The 15738-nt window shown below is 41.5% G+C and overlaps 1 long non-coding RNA gene across 1 annotated transcript in view; it reads left to right on the forward strand.

Moving 5' to 3' along the window:
* The first annotated feature begins 1720 nt into the window (after positions 1–1720).
* The window catches only part of LOC112230511, a 56538-nt gene continuing 42520 nt past the window's right edge, over positions 1721–15738 (forward strand). Inside the window, exon 1 of the long non-coding RNA XR_002950375.1 lies at positions 1721–1938. This is a non-coding gene — a long non-coding RNA (uncharacterized LOC112230511). The remainder of the gene's footprint in view (positions 1939–15738) is intronic.

The raw sequence follows: 15738 nt of genomic DNA on the forward strand, positions 1-15738 counted from the left end.
CAAACCCAGTTGACACTGGGCCAATTGTGCACTGACCTATGGGACTCCCAATCACAGCAAGTTGTGATACAGCCTGGATTTGAATCAGGGTGTCCGTAGTGAAACCTCAAGCACTGAGATGCAGTCCCTTAGACCACTGTGCCACCTGTGAGCCCTTGTCAGTAGCGGTGCGTGGATAAAATCATTGGTTAAGCCCCCCAAAAATACCATATTCCAACCAATGTATTTTGATAATTGCGTTGTTTGCTCTATAACCTGTTAATTCATATGCTTTTCAGCCGTGATATATAGGCCTAACGGCCGAGAAGATAAGAAGACGCAGTAGCAGAAAAAATTAAACCATACCTTTGTTTTATCACAAAATCGGTTAGCAACCTTTGTCCGGTGAAATCCACAAAGCATATTGCATGTAACAAACAGTTGCAAGACCTACAGCATGGTCAAGCAAGTTAATGTTTCCGACCACTAAATAACTATTGATTTAGAACCCCAGAGAGTTACCACAAGTTGCAAAGAAATAAGGAGCTGCCTCAACTATTCCAGCACCATTTCAACTTCAACATCATCAAATTACCTCTGCTTATTCTCATACAGTGACAGCTAAAAGGGGCCACAGGTAGCCTAGTGGTTAGAGTGTTGGACTAGTAACTGTAAGGTTGCAAGATCAAATCCCTAAGCTGACAAGGTAAAAATCTGTCATTCTGTTCCTGAACAAGGCAGTTAACCCACTGTTCCTAGGCTGTCATTGAAATTAAGAATTTGTTCTTAACTGACTTGCAGAGTTAAATAAAACTTTTTTTTAAAGATACCAAAAACTATTTAGTCTAATCAACATAAGTTAACTATTATGTGGCTGTACATGGTTCTGATTTGTGTTCGTGCAAGTAGAAAAACATGTTGACTCACCCTAATTGTAGAGAAATACCATCCTCCTCTCTTTCATGATGATGAAACGGTCTATCACCTGGCTAAAATGCTTGTCATCTAGCCTAACTTCCATTCATGGGCAACGTTAGCTAGTTAACATTAGCCTTTTCCATCTAGCTACATACTGAACTTCCATCCCCATGCCAGGGGCACAACAAGGTATGAATTAATGTTTGGATCAGAATCGGCATTATAATCATTGGCCAGTACGGAAAATTAAGTAAAACTACAAGTCGAAATCCTTATCTCCATCCATGACTAATTTAGGAGAGGGACCATTTTAGCTAGCTAGCCACCAGAGGACAACAACACAACAAGACGCAACAATTCAAGTTGTTTCTGTCAATGACGTACAGCATGCTCTCAATGTGATATGATAGGAGTGATGCCAAAATCCAAGGTGCTTTCCCTTGACACTTTTTTTGGGGCGCCAGGACCATTCACAGTTGAGCTCACTCAGTTTAGCTCAACGCTGTTTGGCACATTTTAAATACTTTTTTATCAAGGGAGGCTAAATGCTCACTGGCTTCCTTTGAATTTTGTCACGTTCTGACCTTAGTTCTTTTATTATGTCTTTGTTTTAGTGTGGTCGGGGCGTGAGTTGGGTGGGTTGTCTATGTTAGTTTTTCTATGATTTGCTATTTCTGTGTTTGGCCTGGTATGGTTCTCAATCAGAGGCAGCTGTCAATCGTTGTCCCTGATTGAGAACCATATTTAGGTAGCCTGTTTTCCATTGTGTTTCTTGGGTGATTGTTTTCTGTTGTGTGTCTGCACCAGCCAGAACTGTTTTCGGTAGTTCTCTTTGTTATTTCCATGTTCATTTTAAAAAATGGACACATACCACGCTGTACCTTGGTCCTCACCTTGTTCCACCAACGACGACCATTACACATTCAATGCTGTGGGCAACAACAATTTCATCCTCTTTGGACCAGACAGCGTCAGACCGCATCAGGCCTACACACAGCGATGCAGAGGGGCGCTGTGTCGCACGCTCGGCTGCTTTCTCCGGTAAGATACATTCAGCCTTTTGCAAATTAAAGGAAAATGATGAAACACAGATGAAAGATAATTATTTGTTTTTTTTACTAAAATATCGGTAAACTTTTGGGGAAGCCGGACTTCCGTTGGCATCCATGAATACACACCACTGGGTCTTGTACAAGACTTTGTCTAAACGAATCCAAACAATCGTTAATGGCTGTGATATGTCACGTCAGGTTCGACTGCATCACATGGATTTTTTTGACACATCATTTGAGGTCTATCTTAGAAATGTAAAGCCTTCCTTCTAGGACATTTCAATCTGTAGTCTTGAATGTATCTTTGGGCACTCAGAAGTGGTTAGTTCGCAAGTCTGACAAACAAAACACGCTCCCCTTTCACAAACTTTCCCATCTGCACAAAGCTGGCGTGAATAATTGAGCTTTGATGGTAGTGGGATCCCACAATGCACGATTGGGGAACCCACCACCAATCACCACACCACCACACGGCCATGCTCCCTACTCTGTCTGAGCCAACCAGAATCCCCTCTACTACACTTATCAACCATGATAAGACAGACGGGTGTCAAAAAAGTCATGGCCAACTTGTCCCGAGCAACTCAGCCAAAATGGCGGATTCTGCAGGTGGCTGTTAAAACCTCTTGAAGCTAGCGGGCACTATTTTTATTTTTGGAAAAATAACGTTCCCAAAGTAAACTGCCTATTTCTCAGGACCAGATGCTAGAATATGCATATGATTGACAGCTTAGGATAGAAAACACTAAAGATTCCAAAACTGTAAAAATATTGTCTATGAGTATAACAGAACTGATATTGCAGGCTGAAGCCTGAGAAAAATCCAATCAGGAAGTGACTTTTATTTTGAAACCCCTGTCTTTCTATGCATCCCTATTGCCCATTGAAAGGGATATCAACCAGATTTCTTTTTCTGTGGCTTCCCTAAGGGGTCTACAGCCTTTAGATGTAGTTTTAGGCCTTTATTTTGAGGAATGAGCGTAAACATCCACATTGCGTAAGTGGTCAGTTGTTGGCTCTCAGTGTGATTTTTGCGCAAAACAGAGGTAGCCATTTTTCCTCCCGGTCCTACTGAAAAGCCAACTGTCCCGGTTGATATATTATCGAATAGATATTTGAAAAACACCTTGAGGATTGATTATAAACAAACGTTTGCCATGTTTCTGTTGATATTATCGACATAATTTAGATTTTTTTGTCTGCGTTGTCGTGACCGCTATTTCCGGTGGATTCCTAGGCATAACGCATCAAACTAACGTAGGTATTTGGATATAAAAAATATCTTTATGGAACAAAAGGAACATTTGCTGTCTAATTGGGAGTCTCGGGAGTGAAAACATCCGAAGCTCATCAAAGGTAAACGATTAATTTGATTGCTTTTCTGATTTTCGTGACCAAGTTACCTGCCGCTAGGTGTACATAATGTTTTGTAATATATCGATAAACTTACACAAACGCTTGTATTGTTTTTGCTGTAAAGCATCATTTCAAAATCTGAGACGTCAGGGTGATTAACAAAAGGCTAAGCTGTGTTTCGCTATATTTCACTTTTGATTTCATGAATATTTTCTAGTAAGATTATTTGACCGTTGAGCTATGCTATTTAGCGTAGTTGATGACAATTATCCGGGATGGGTGGTTCCAAGAGGTTTTAAGACGATTTATGTTCTGCCTGTCATGTGCATATTTTGGATCAGTCCACCCCTAGATATTTGTTTTGTTCTATAGCTAACTTCAGGTTGTGTCATCACACTGATTCTCATCCCGATTAGAACACAACTGTCCCTTGGGAACTAAGCTCATACAGTTTCCCAAGAAGACATGAATAATCAGCCAATATTTGTGTAGTTTAACACATTTGAATGTACATATCTAGAGTATACTGTATTAGTGCTATACTTCATATATACGTAGTCTATACTGCATGTACCCACAGACCATCAGGTAATTACTGTGACTGGATCTAATTGTGACCCGATTCAGGAAACAAGACATATGTCGCAAGTCACGACTTCACAGGAGAGCAGTTTGAATGTAAACAATATTTTTCTATTGTCCTCAGAGTGGTGACATCCTGGTTGATATTTCAATTAGGGGCTAATGTGAAGGTGCATCATGGGATAGAGAAGGTCATTAGATCTACAAGTCTCCTGATTATCTCTGATCTCCTTTGATCATATTCAGACATGACAGTTCTAGTCCATCCCAGTGAGTGGAAGTTTCAAAGTTCATGAGTAATAATGACTAGGTAGGTGAACGGTGCCAAGAAGTTAGATGTTTTATTAAAGATCTCACTCTGTTTTTATAACGCAGTTCTAGCTCTACACCGCTATGTAGGGTTGACACTGCTGAGGTGATTCTTAAACATACGTACAGTAGCAAACTGTGAGTGCATTTTTATTATTCTCTATTTCAGTTCCACCATTTACATGTTGTAATTTGACAGTGCTGAAGCTACCATACTTTAGAATGGCCATTCACGATTCACCATAAACTATTGAAACCAATGTTATGGTGATGAATGCTCTTATATTCTAATTAGAAAACATTAAATACTAGATTTGAATATCTGTATCCAAACCGTAGATGCCAAGTTTGTTTTAATAGTTTAATCGGGATGGGAATGGAGTGCTATGCTTTCAAACTGAACATTTGCCCTCTTGTCTCTTTTGCTAACCTCTCCCTCTCTCACACTACAGCTACTCTCTCCCTCCATCAGTTGACATCCATAAAGGCTGTTAAAGGAGGCTCTCCTGACAATGTTTAGTACAAAAAGGGATGACTTGATTACTGTTATTCCCTGTGGCAGTCAAAGCCTCTGTCAGCCAAAATGGTGTAATTATCTTGTTCAACAGACTCAGTGCATCAATACGTGATGACTTCCATGGTTTTAGCTTCCATTTGTATTATAACCCTTTCCATTTTAATAGTTTAATGGATGATATTCTGGTTAGTGAAAAAAATTATGATTAATTGCAACTAAAATGGACCAAAATCACCTTAGATTGATTTGCCCCTGTAAGGAGGCGGACCGGCTGGAATGGTGTCTAAGATGCCCAAGGACTGGACAGGAGGATGGCAGACAGTTGGAATTTCAATAGCTTGTTCAACCAAAATAAATATTACATCATCCAGTTTGTTCTCTAGTGACTGCACGTTCGCCAACAAAACAGAGGTAAATGGCGGCCTACATGCTCGCCGACATGTCTTGTCATGACACTGCCTCCCTTGTCTCACTTTAGCCACCGCTTCCTCTTTCGAGTCCTGGGGATCAGGGCCTGACGACTCACTGAAGTACTAATCTAAATTGAGGTTTGTGACCACTGTTCTGATGTCCAGAAGCTGTTTTAGGTCATAGAAAAGGATGGCGTAGACATTGTGTAAAAACAAAAGTTAAGATCAGTGTAAATAAACACACAAAATAGCAGATTTGGTCAGGAGCCCATTTCATGACTGTCCTGATCAGGTCAGGTTACAGGAGATCACAACCCTACATATTATCTCTCAACCCCAACAGAGGAGGAGAGATCTAGGGGTCTGAAGATGTGGGGTTTTTATGACCCTTCACACCCCTGGTAAGTCTTAGGCCACAGACAAATTCATTTTGTCCTGTTACTATGGAGAGCCAGCCTCAGAACATTAAACATGAAAGGGACTTTGGAACAATACTTCCGTCAGCCACAATGGTGGTCTTGACGATGAATAGAATTTGAAAATGTATGTCATTTTTGTTTTGTTATTAAAGGTTAATAGATGACGTTATTACGAAAACATTGTAACGTCAACAGTTTACCTAGTATATGTTTGATGTTTATACATTGTACGTTGTATGGAAAATGTCCAAATCAAAGAATGTTTTGGTAAAGATGAAATGTGAAGTTGTCTAAAATCTAGACCTTGCCCATAACTTGGTACACCCAGAAAAGGGCCCTAAAGGCGGTTACGACCACTTCTGACACGAGGGTATAAAACCTGTGAGTAAAGAATTTACAGAGGAGACTAAGTGACTCAAGCTGCAGCCGAGGTCTTAAAAAGTCAATGAACCCAAAACGCAACGCAAGTTTGAAGACAAAGAAATCTTTTTCTACCCAAGCTACGGATGAGTAGCTGTGTCTAAGCGGGTGAATTCAAGTCAAACCACCTAGCCTCCATCTCCCATCGAATCGTGGTATCTACACTGTTTAATTCCTACACTGTGAGCTCTGAGCTACAGAGCTGTCTGTCCTCAGAAGAGCCCTTCCAGAACAAGGGCGAGGGAACTGACTCCTAAGCCAAAAGGACACTGACATCGTGAGGACGACCAGAGAGGTGCGTCATTGAGCAGCCTGAACGGTCCACGCGGAGAATCCACAGAGACCTTCCCCACGTAATTGAATCATTATATTCTGCCCCATAAGAGCGGCAGTTTGGGGCAAGGCTAGGGTTAGAATAAGCATAGCTGACAAATTCACCCAAATGTATATTTCTCTTGTACTTTCTCTTTTTCTCTCTTTTAAATCCCTATTTTGGGTAACACGGGCCATAGTGTGTTGGCCTGTTATATAAGTTCTAATCAATAGCCTAGAATGTGTTTTTGTGTATGTGTATATTTTATCATTTTAGCTTTCTAGTAAATAAATACTCAACTAAGATTGGTGTGGTACGAACTCATTGGTGAGACCCGGGTCCGTGCAGATCCCCGGATTATACGACGTTCAGAACGAGATTGTGGAGGTAACGGATTAATTAGCCGCTGTTGTAAAATCGATGTTTGGATATTCTTTGAGTTAATTTGGGAAATAGAAACTCAATAAAACTTACTTTCCCATGGTGCCCCAGGTTAATGAGTTAATAATTGCTTGATTCAGTTAATCACGCAATTAGTAACTTTTAATCATTCGATGAGCAACAGTCGTCACATTAACTAAGACAACGTCACGACATCCATAAGATGGCAGCTATCCACTGCAGCTTCATCTCTCCACCATATCAACACCATCATCCCAGACACCCTGGGCCAGCTCCAATTCACATACCACCCCAAAAGATCCACAGATGACGCAATCTCTAATGCACTCCACACTGCCCTCACCCACCTGGACAAGAATGCTGTTTATACTACAGCTCAGCATTCAAAAACATAGCTACAAGCTCATCACCAAGCTCAGGAGCCTGGGACTGAACACTTCAATGTGCAATTGGATCCTGGACTTCCTGATAGGTCGCCCCAAGGCGGTGAGGGAAGGCAACAACACATCCACCATGCTGACCATCAACACAGGGGCCCCTCAAGGGTATGACCTAAATCCCCATCTGTTCACCCATGACTGCATGGCCGTGCAAGACTCCAACACCTTCAAGTTTGATGACAACATTATGGTGGTAGGACTGATAGGCTGCCTCATCGCCGTTGGTTATCGGGAAGAGGTCTGAGACTGGGCAGTGTGGTGCTAGGTCAACAACCTCTCCCTCAACATCAGCAAGACAAAGGAGTTGATAATGGACTACAGGAAATGGAGAGGCAAGCACATCCCCATCCACATCGATTGGGCTATAGTGGAGTGAGTCGAGAGCTTCAAGTTCCTTGGTGTTCACATCACTAAGGAATTAACATGGTCCACACACTCGCACAGTTGTGAAGAGGCGACGTTAGCACCTCTTCCATCCCACAGGAGACTAAAAAAAATTGACATGGGCCCCTCAGATCCTCTAACTTCTACAGCTGCTAAATAGCTCATCAAATGGCTACCCGGACTACCTGCGTTGACCCTTTTGCACTAACTCTCTAGCACTGACTCTATGCACACACACATTGGACTCTACTCGCACATATTGTACTTACACTGACATCCCAATACACTCACACTACATACGCCCACACACACATAGCATGCGCACACATGCTGGCAAATAGTGTCACACACACACACCACATGTGCTGCTACTATTGTCTATCTATCCTGTTGCCTAGTCACTTTACAGAGTCCTGGAGAGTCCTACCTATATGTACATATCGACTTCAATTACCTCATACCCCTGAACATCGACTCTGTACTGGTACTCCCTGTATATAGTCATGTTACTTCTACTCATTATTGTTATTCACTGTATTTATTCCTTGTGTCGCTATTACATTTATCTTAATCTGCATTGTTGGAAAAGGACCCGTAAGTAAGAGCTTCACTGTTAGTCTACACCTGTTTAAGAAGCATGTGACAATTCAAAATGTATTTGATTTAGCCTATCATTTTAGACTTGTCTAGCTGGGCCAGCCTGCTCTCTTGGCACTCCAGGTCTAAAGCCTTGTTCACACTGCATGCCTTAATGCTCAAAGTATTTGGAATACTGACTGTCCAAACACTAGAAGAAACCAAATCGGATGTGTGTTCGGAAAGCAGTCATTTGCGGACATGGCTATGCTAGTTGTCATAGTAACTACAGGTGTGTGTGCAGTGGTGTAGGCTGAATGGTGGTGGTGCTCGTACTTCCTATCACTCAGAAGTTGTCATGGAGGAAGCTAAGGTGACATAACTGCCAATGTTTCCAAGTTGCTTAGGATTTTCAGTCAGAAGAACCCTTCAGCTAGCTAGCTAGATAGCTATTTAGCTTTCCAGCACATTCACCAATTTGTTGGTAAACAATTAACAAGCTAGTTACAGTAGCTACCACATTCTTTCCAAACTGTTAACAGATTAACTAGTAAGCAACAAGATATGCAAATAACAGTCTAAAAACCACTTGAGGGCAAATACATCAGATTTGACCTTGCCAGGAATCAGATTTGTTTCTGATTTCAAACCATCTATGAATGTGGTTTGAAATGTGGCTTGAAATATCTGATTCCATGTGCTTTTTGGCTGTTCAGACTGCAGGAAAAAGAACAGATTTGAATCGCATATGCATTTCTTCAAACTGCCAAATGAACAACTTTTTTTTCACATTTTAATCAACATTTATAAAATGTTGACAAATAATATCAATCTTCATGACAATCAATTGCATTGAAATACACATCACATTGCACTACTGATGTGGACCAGCCCATGTCAAAAGTGGAGGGAACCCATTCATAAAAAGGTGATGAATGTGCAGTCACTTCCTTTACAACGATTGTCACTAGTTACCACAGCCACAAAGCCATAAACCCACCTATTTCTAAATGTTCTCTTCTTAAATGTGATTTTAAACTTAACCACAGTGCTAACCTAACCAAGCTCACCTTTGTTTTCACGATACAGCCAATTTTGTGAATTGATCAATCCACATCAAGGGAGTTTTTTTTTGTATATGACAGTAAAACCTTATGTCTATAAAATGTGTTGGAACATTAAATTCTTGCACATTTTCTCATAAGTATATTTCAACACTCTGTTAGCTAAGGCAAATGTATCTGACTGCTAAACTTGGAACCAATCAGAACACCTATATATACCGCTTGTGATCAAGGCAGCCAGTCACCTGCGTATATATACGATGTAAACGGCTTCTTTTAAAAACGCGAGCTGCTTTCTAATGAAGAACGGATATACCTAGCTCCCAAAGACTGAAACAAGTGCACTTCTAGTGCAGCATATAATAGGAATTGTTTTGATAGTAGGAAGCAGTAACTCCTTTGACCATTTATTTAACTAGGCAAGTCAGTTAAGAACACAGTAAATACACATTTTGAATCGTGTTTTGGCATGATTGTCTCATTTCAAGTAACTAGCTGCAGGCTTAAATAAACATAAGATCATATACTTTGCATAGAAACTCAAAGCATGTAGATAGAAAGCTGTGTTATTTATGCTAGTATTGAGGTTTAAAAACGACAGCGGCATAGGAATATTAGCCAATACATATGGCATAGCATACCTTGCAATACAATCTTTTCTGAAAATGGTTATGCAATTTTCTCTGCAATAAGATTTCTCAAATAGCAGCTATCCAATACCATGGAGGGCATGCATCATGTTGGATGCATTGGAATATAAGGTATGGAGAATGATAGAATGCTTTTTCTATAATTTAATGTTTGAATTTGAAATACTAAATGTTCAGAGAAATGTGAGTATATTTATGTGGTTTAAATGATTAACTTTCCTACCAACCCTCTAAAAGATGACATTGCCAAAATCTTGACAATCCATGTGAGACATGTTTTCCATAATGTACGTTTCATGCATATACATTTGAACAAAGAACACCATCACAAATAGCATTTCACCATTTATTGAGTACGTAGACAAATGGCAAAGGTGTATCAGGCAGTATTTGAAGTATCTAAATATAATGTAACCTAACAATCAATGTACATCAAGTGCTGTCTAGGGCACAATCTTACAATATTGAAGTCTGGAAATGAGAGCTTTACCATCTATGCCAAAAGCCTGGGTTCTGATGGAGACTGTAGAACTGTCATAACACGTGCTTCAGTATTCCCCCTTATCACTAGGAGAAGTAGTGTGCCCATGCCCCATAGGCTTATCGAAAGGATCCCACCCTGGTCACCAATGTAGCTGATCAATATAGAGAGAGACAAGTGCCCTAGCAGAATAGAATCTAAAGCGTGTGTGGTCCAGAGATGAGAATTCTACCATCTATGGCAAAAGCCTGGGCTCCTGACAGAGGCAAGAGATGAATGAACTTTGTTGCGAAAAGTGGTAATCAATCCCAGAACAACAGCAAAAGACCCTGTGAAGATGCTGGAGGAAACAGGTACAAAAGTGTCTGTATCCACAGTAAAACGAGTCCTATATCGACATAACCTGAAAGGCCGCTAAAGCTCGGAAGAAGCCACTGCTCCAAACCGCCATAAAAAAGCCAGACTACTGTTTGCAACTGCACATGGGGACAAAGAAACAGAAATGGAGAAATGTCCTCTAGTCTGATGAAACAAAAATAGAACTGTTTGGCCATAATGACCATCGTTATGTTTGAAGGAGGGACTGGTGCACTAAACAAAATAGATGGATCATGAGGAAGCAAAATGATGTGGATATATTGAAGCAACATCTCATGACATTAGTCAGGAAGTTAAAGCTTGGTCACAAATGGGTCTTCCAAATGGACAATGACCCCAAGCATACTTCCAAAGTTGTGGCAAAATGGCTTCAGGACAACAAAGTCAAGGCATTGGAGTGGCCATCACAAAGCCCTGACCTCAATCATATAGAACATTTGTGGACAGAACTGAAGAAGCGTGTGTGAGTAGGGAGGCCTACACACCTGACTCAGTTACACCAGCTCTGTCAGGAGGAATGGACCAAAATTCACCCAATTTATTGTGGGAAGCTTGTGGAAGGCTACCCGACACGTTTGAGCCAAGAAACAATTTAAAGGCAATGCGACCAAATATTAATTGAGTGTATATAAACTTCTGACCCACTGGGAATTTGAAAAAAATAACAGCGGAAATAAATCATTCTATTATTCTGACATTTCACATTCTTAAAACCTAAGACGGGGGATTAAATGTCAGGAATTGTGAAACTGTGTTTAAATGTATTTGGCTAAGGTGTTTGTAAACTTACGACTTCAGCTGTACATTAATTATGCATTTCAGTTAGCTATCCTGGTGTGAAGTTTGTTCTATCGAAAGTGTTTGACTCTCGCCACAAAATTAAGGGAATTAGAAGTGGGGAGAGGATTTCAGCAAGGCTATTTTCTTGCCTGCCAAAATCCCCCCCCCCCCCTTGGGTCTGCAAGGCTTGGCACACTTATGAATAATTTTGGTAGCTCATGTTGACCAGTAATGTGATTTACAGTTACCAGCCTCAGAAATTACAGTCCAAATAAATGCTTCACAAAGCGCACGTAAGACACATCAACTGTTCAGAGGAGACGACGTGAATCAAGCCTTCATGGTTGAATTGCAAAGAAACTACTACTAAAGGACACCAATAACAAGAAGAGACTTGCTTGGGCTAAGAAACACGAGCAACGGAAATCGGACCAGTGGAAATCTGTCCTTTGGTCCGATTCCAAATTTGAGATTTTTGGTTCCAACCGCCGTGCCTCTGTGAGATGCAGAGTAGGTGAATGGATGATCTCCGCATGTGTGGTTCCCACTGTGAAGCATGGAGGAGGAGGTGTGATGGCGTGGGGGTGCTTTGCTGGTGAAACGGTCAAATTTATTTTGAATTCAAGGCACTTAATTCAAGGCACTTAACCAGCATGGCTACCACAGCATTTGTGGGACTATAATTTGTTTTTCAACAGGACAATGACCTAAAACACACCTCCAGGCTGTGTAAGGGCCATTTGACCAAGAAGGAGAGTGATGGAGTGCTGCATCAGATGACCAGACCTCCACAATCACCCAACTTTAAACCAATTGAGATTGTTTGGGATGAGTTGGACCGCAGAGTGAAGAAATAGTAGCCAACAAGTGCTCAGCGTATGTGGGAACTCCTTCAAGACTGTTGGAAAAGCATTCTAGTTGAATCTGATTGAGAGAATGCCAAGTGTCTCATTCTGACCATAGTTCTGTTATTTTATTCTTTGCTTTAGTATGGTTAGGGCGTGAGTTGGGGTGGGCAGTCAGAAAAAGAAACAGTTTGGTTTCTGTGTTCGGCCTAGTATTGTTCTCAATCAGAAGCAGGTGTTGTTAGTTGTCTCTGATTGAGAATCATACTTAGGTAGCCTGGGTTTCACTTTTTGTTTGTGGGTGTTGGTTTCCGTGTGAGTGTTTGGGCCACACGGTACTGTTTCGGTTTTGTAAATTCATGTTGTCATTTATTGTTTAGTGTTCTGAGTTTTAATTAAAAATCATCATGAACACTTACCACGCTGCGCTTTGGTCCGATCCTTACTACTCCTCAGACAAAGAGGAGGAAATCTGTTACACCAAGAGTGTGCAGCGCTGTCATCAGGGCAAAGGGTGGCTAAAATCTAAAATATATTTTGATTTGTCTAACAATTTTTGTTTTTTGTTTTTTTGCTACATGATTCCATGTGTTATTTCAAAGTTTTGATGGTTTCACTGTTATAGTAAACAAAATAAAGAAAAACCCCTGAATTGTTATGCAGAGTGGAAAAGGGAAACTCAAGAGCAGACTCAGATGAGGAGACTGGGATGAAGTAACCAAGGTATTTATTGAAACACAGGGGAAGGAGTGCAGGCCAGGGGATGCTCCGGCGGGTTGCAGGAAACCAGGTGCAGAGGCTGAGGCTGGAGCGAGCGGGGTTGGGACCGGATAAGCAAGTCCAAGGGAGCAGTAGAGTGGGGAATCCAGGACAGAGTAGGAGGATGGGAAGATTGGGGGACTGGAGACAGGAACCAGAGTCACAGCGGGCAGAATGAGCAGAGTTTAAGATCTGGCAGTGTGGAAGTGGCAGGACTGAGTATTTGTAGAGGTCTTGTCTATGGAACAGGTTGCAGCTAGTGGGGATCTGCTTGGACTCCAGCACACTTGTGTCTCACACACAATCACACACACACACACAGAGAGGGAGAGAGCACTGGGGGAGTGGCGGCAGGTCAAGGAGACACAGGATGAGCAGTAGAGGGCATGGCAGGAGCAGATGTAACATGAATGAGTAGATGTGTCCAAACTTTGACTGGTACTGTACATCTTGTTCTTACCTTCTCAAGGGATGCCTTTTAACCGGCTGTCACAATCTCCGTACAATCATTAGATTTTCACTTCGTTTTCTGAAACTCTTTGTGATCATAGTCAGACTTGATTGTCCATTGGATGTCATAGGTCACCATCAAAGTTCTAGTCCATCCCGGTCAGTGGAAGATCAAAGGTTAATGAGTAATAATAACGAGGTGGGTGATTGGCGCCGAGTGGTTGGAGAGATATTTTATTGAAGATCTCACTATGTTTTTATAAAGCAGGTCCCAATGCAGCTCGGGTACCAAGACAACGCAGTGAATCTCAATTCTAGCTTCACACAGCTGTGTAGGGTTGACACTGTTAAGGTGATTCGTACACATACATATAGTAGCAGACTGAATAAATGTTCTATCATTCTCCATTTCAGCTGCACCATTTACAGGTCGTATTTTGAAGGTGCCGAATCTGCCATACTTTAGACTGGCCATTTTATGATTCCCTGTAAACTACTGAAACCAAATGTCAAAGTTCTGGTAATTACAAAACATTAATTTCTATATTTTAATATCTGTATTCAAACCATAGATACCAAGTTTGTTTGAATACTTTAATCGTGATGGGAATGGAGTAATATGCTTTCAAGCTGAACATTTTCCACTTTTGCTAACCTCTCCCTCTTTCCTACTTCAGCTACTCTTTCCTTTCATCAGTTGATATCCATAAAGGCTGTTAAAGGAGGCTCTCCTGACAATGTTTAATGCAATAAGGGATGACTTGATCACTGTTATTTCCTGTGGCAGTCAAAGTCTCTGTCAGCCAAAATGGTGTAATTATCATGTTCAGTTGATGATGTCAAGTTTCACGTTTTGTTAGTCAATGGTTTTACCTTCCATTTTTAGTTTAACCTTTTTAATTGTTAAAAGGGGGTTGGATGATATTCTTGTTAATTAAGTAAATGATCTGTTTATAAAATAAAGTAGTACAAACAAACAAAAGTTAATTATCTGATTCATTGCAAGTAAGGGTGTTTTCACATATGTGTAGTCCTATTTAAAATAACCAATCTCAGTCCTCTTTAAAGTGAACTGGGGTAAAGGAATAAGCAAAATACCTCAGTGCTCTTTGTATTCACACTGCCCTTGACTTTGAATGATGACTCAACTCTTTTGTCCGTTCACAACTCTCATCCCCGTTCACATTGCTTTGTTTAGAATGGGACCAAGACCTTTTTTCAACATTCACTCAATGCACTCTTGGTATTTACAAAGTACCCTATGTTGTGATTCTCACCAAGATCAAACTGTATACAAGTAATCTGATCTAAAAACTCCACACATTTTGGATTCTGTGCATCCTTGACAAACGCTAATCAATATCCAAAAACAGCACTTTCTTTTATGCAAACCTTCACATCATCATATTCTCTTTTTTTGTGGCACCAATGTGACGGTGTTGCAGTAGTCCACTGTGAGGGTGTTGCAGTAGTCCACTGTGAGGGTGTTGCAGTAGTCCACTGTGAGGGTGTTGCAGTAGTCCACTGTGAGGGTGTTGCAGTAGTCCACTGTGAGGGTGTTGCAGTAGTCCACTGTGAGGGTGTTGCAGTAGTCCACTGTGAGGGTGTTGCAGTAGTCCACTGTGAGGGTGTTGCAGTAGTCCACTGTGAGGGTGTTGCAGTAGTCCACTGTGTGGGTGTTGCAGTAGTCCACTGTGTGGGTGTTGCAGTAGTCCACTGTGTGGGTGTTGAAACGGTGTTGCAGTAGTCCACTGTGAGGGTGTTGAAACGGTGTTGCAGTAGTCCACTGTGAGGGTGTTGCAGTAGTCCAGTGTGTGGGTGTTGAAACGGTGTTGCAGTCGTCCACTGTGAGGGTGTTGAAACGGTGTTGCAGTAGTCCAGTGTGAGGGTGTTGAAACGGTGTTGCAGTAGTCCAGTGTGAGGGTGTTGCAGTAGTCCAGTGTGAGGGTGTTGCAGTAGTCCAGTGTGAGGGTGTTGCAGTAGTCCAGTGTGAGGGTGTTGCAGTAGTCCACTGTGAGGGTGTTGCAGTAGTCCAGTGTGTGGGTGTTGAAACGGTGTTGCAGTCGTCCACTGTGAGGGTGTTGAAACGGTGTTGCAGTAGTCCACTGTGAGGGTGTTGAAACGGTGTTGCAGTAGTCCAGTGTGAGGGTGTTGAAACGGTGTTGCAGTAGTCCAGTGTGAGGGTGTTGCAGTAGTCCAGTGTGAGGGTGTTGCAGTAGTCCAGTGTGAGGGTGTTGCAGTAGTCCAGTGTGAG

Source organism: Oncorhynchus tshawytscha, linkage group LG01 (assembly GCF_018296145.1).
Source record: "Oncorhynchus tshawytscha isolate Ot180627B linkage group LG01, Otsh_v2.0, whole genome shotgun sequence".
NCBI lineage: Eukaryota > Metazoa > Chordata > Actinopteri > Salmoniformes > Salmonidae > Oncorhynchus > Oncorhynchus tshawytscha.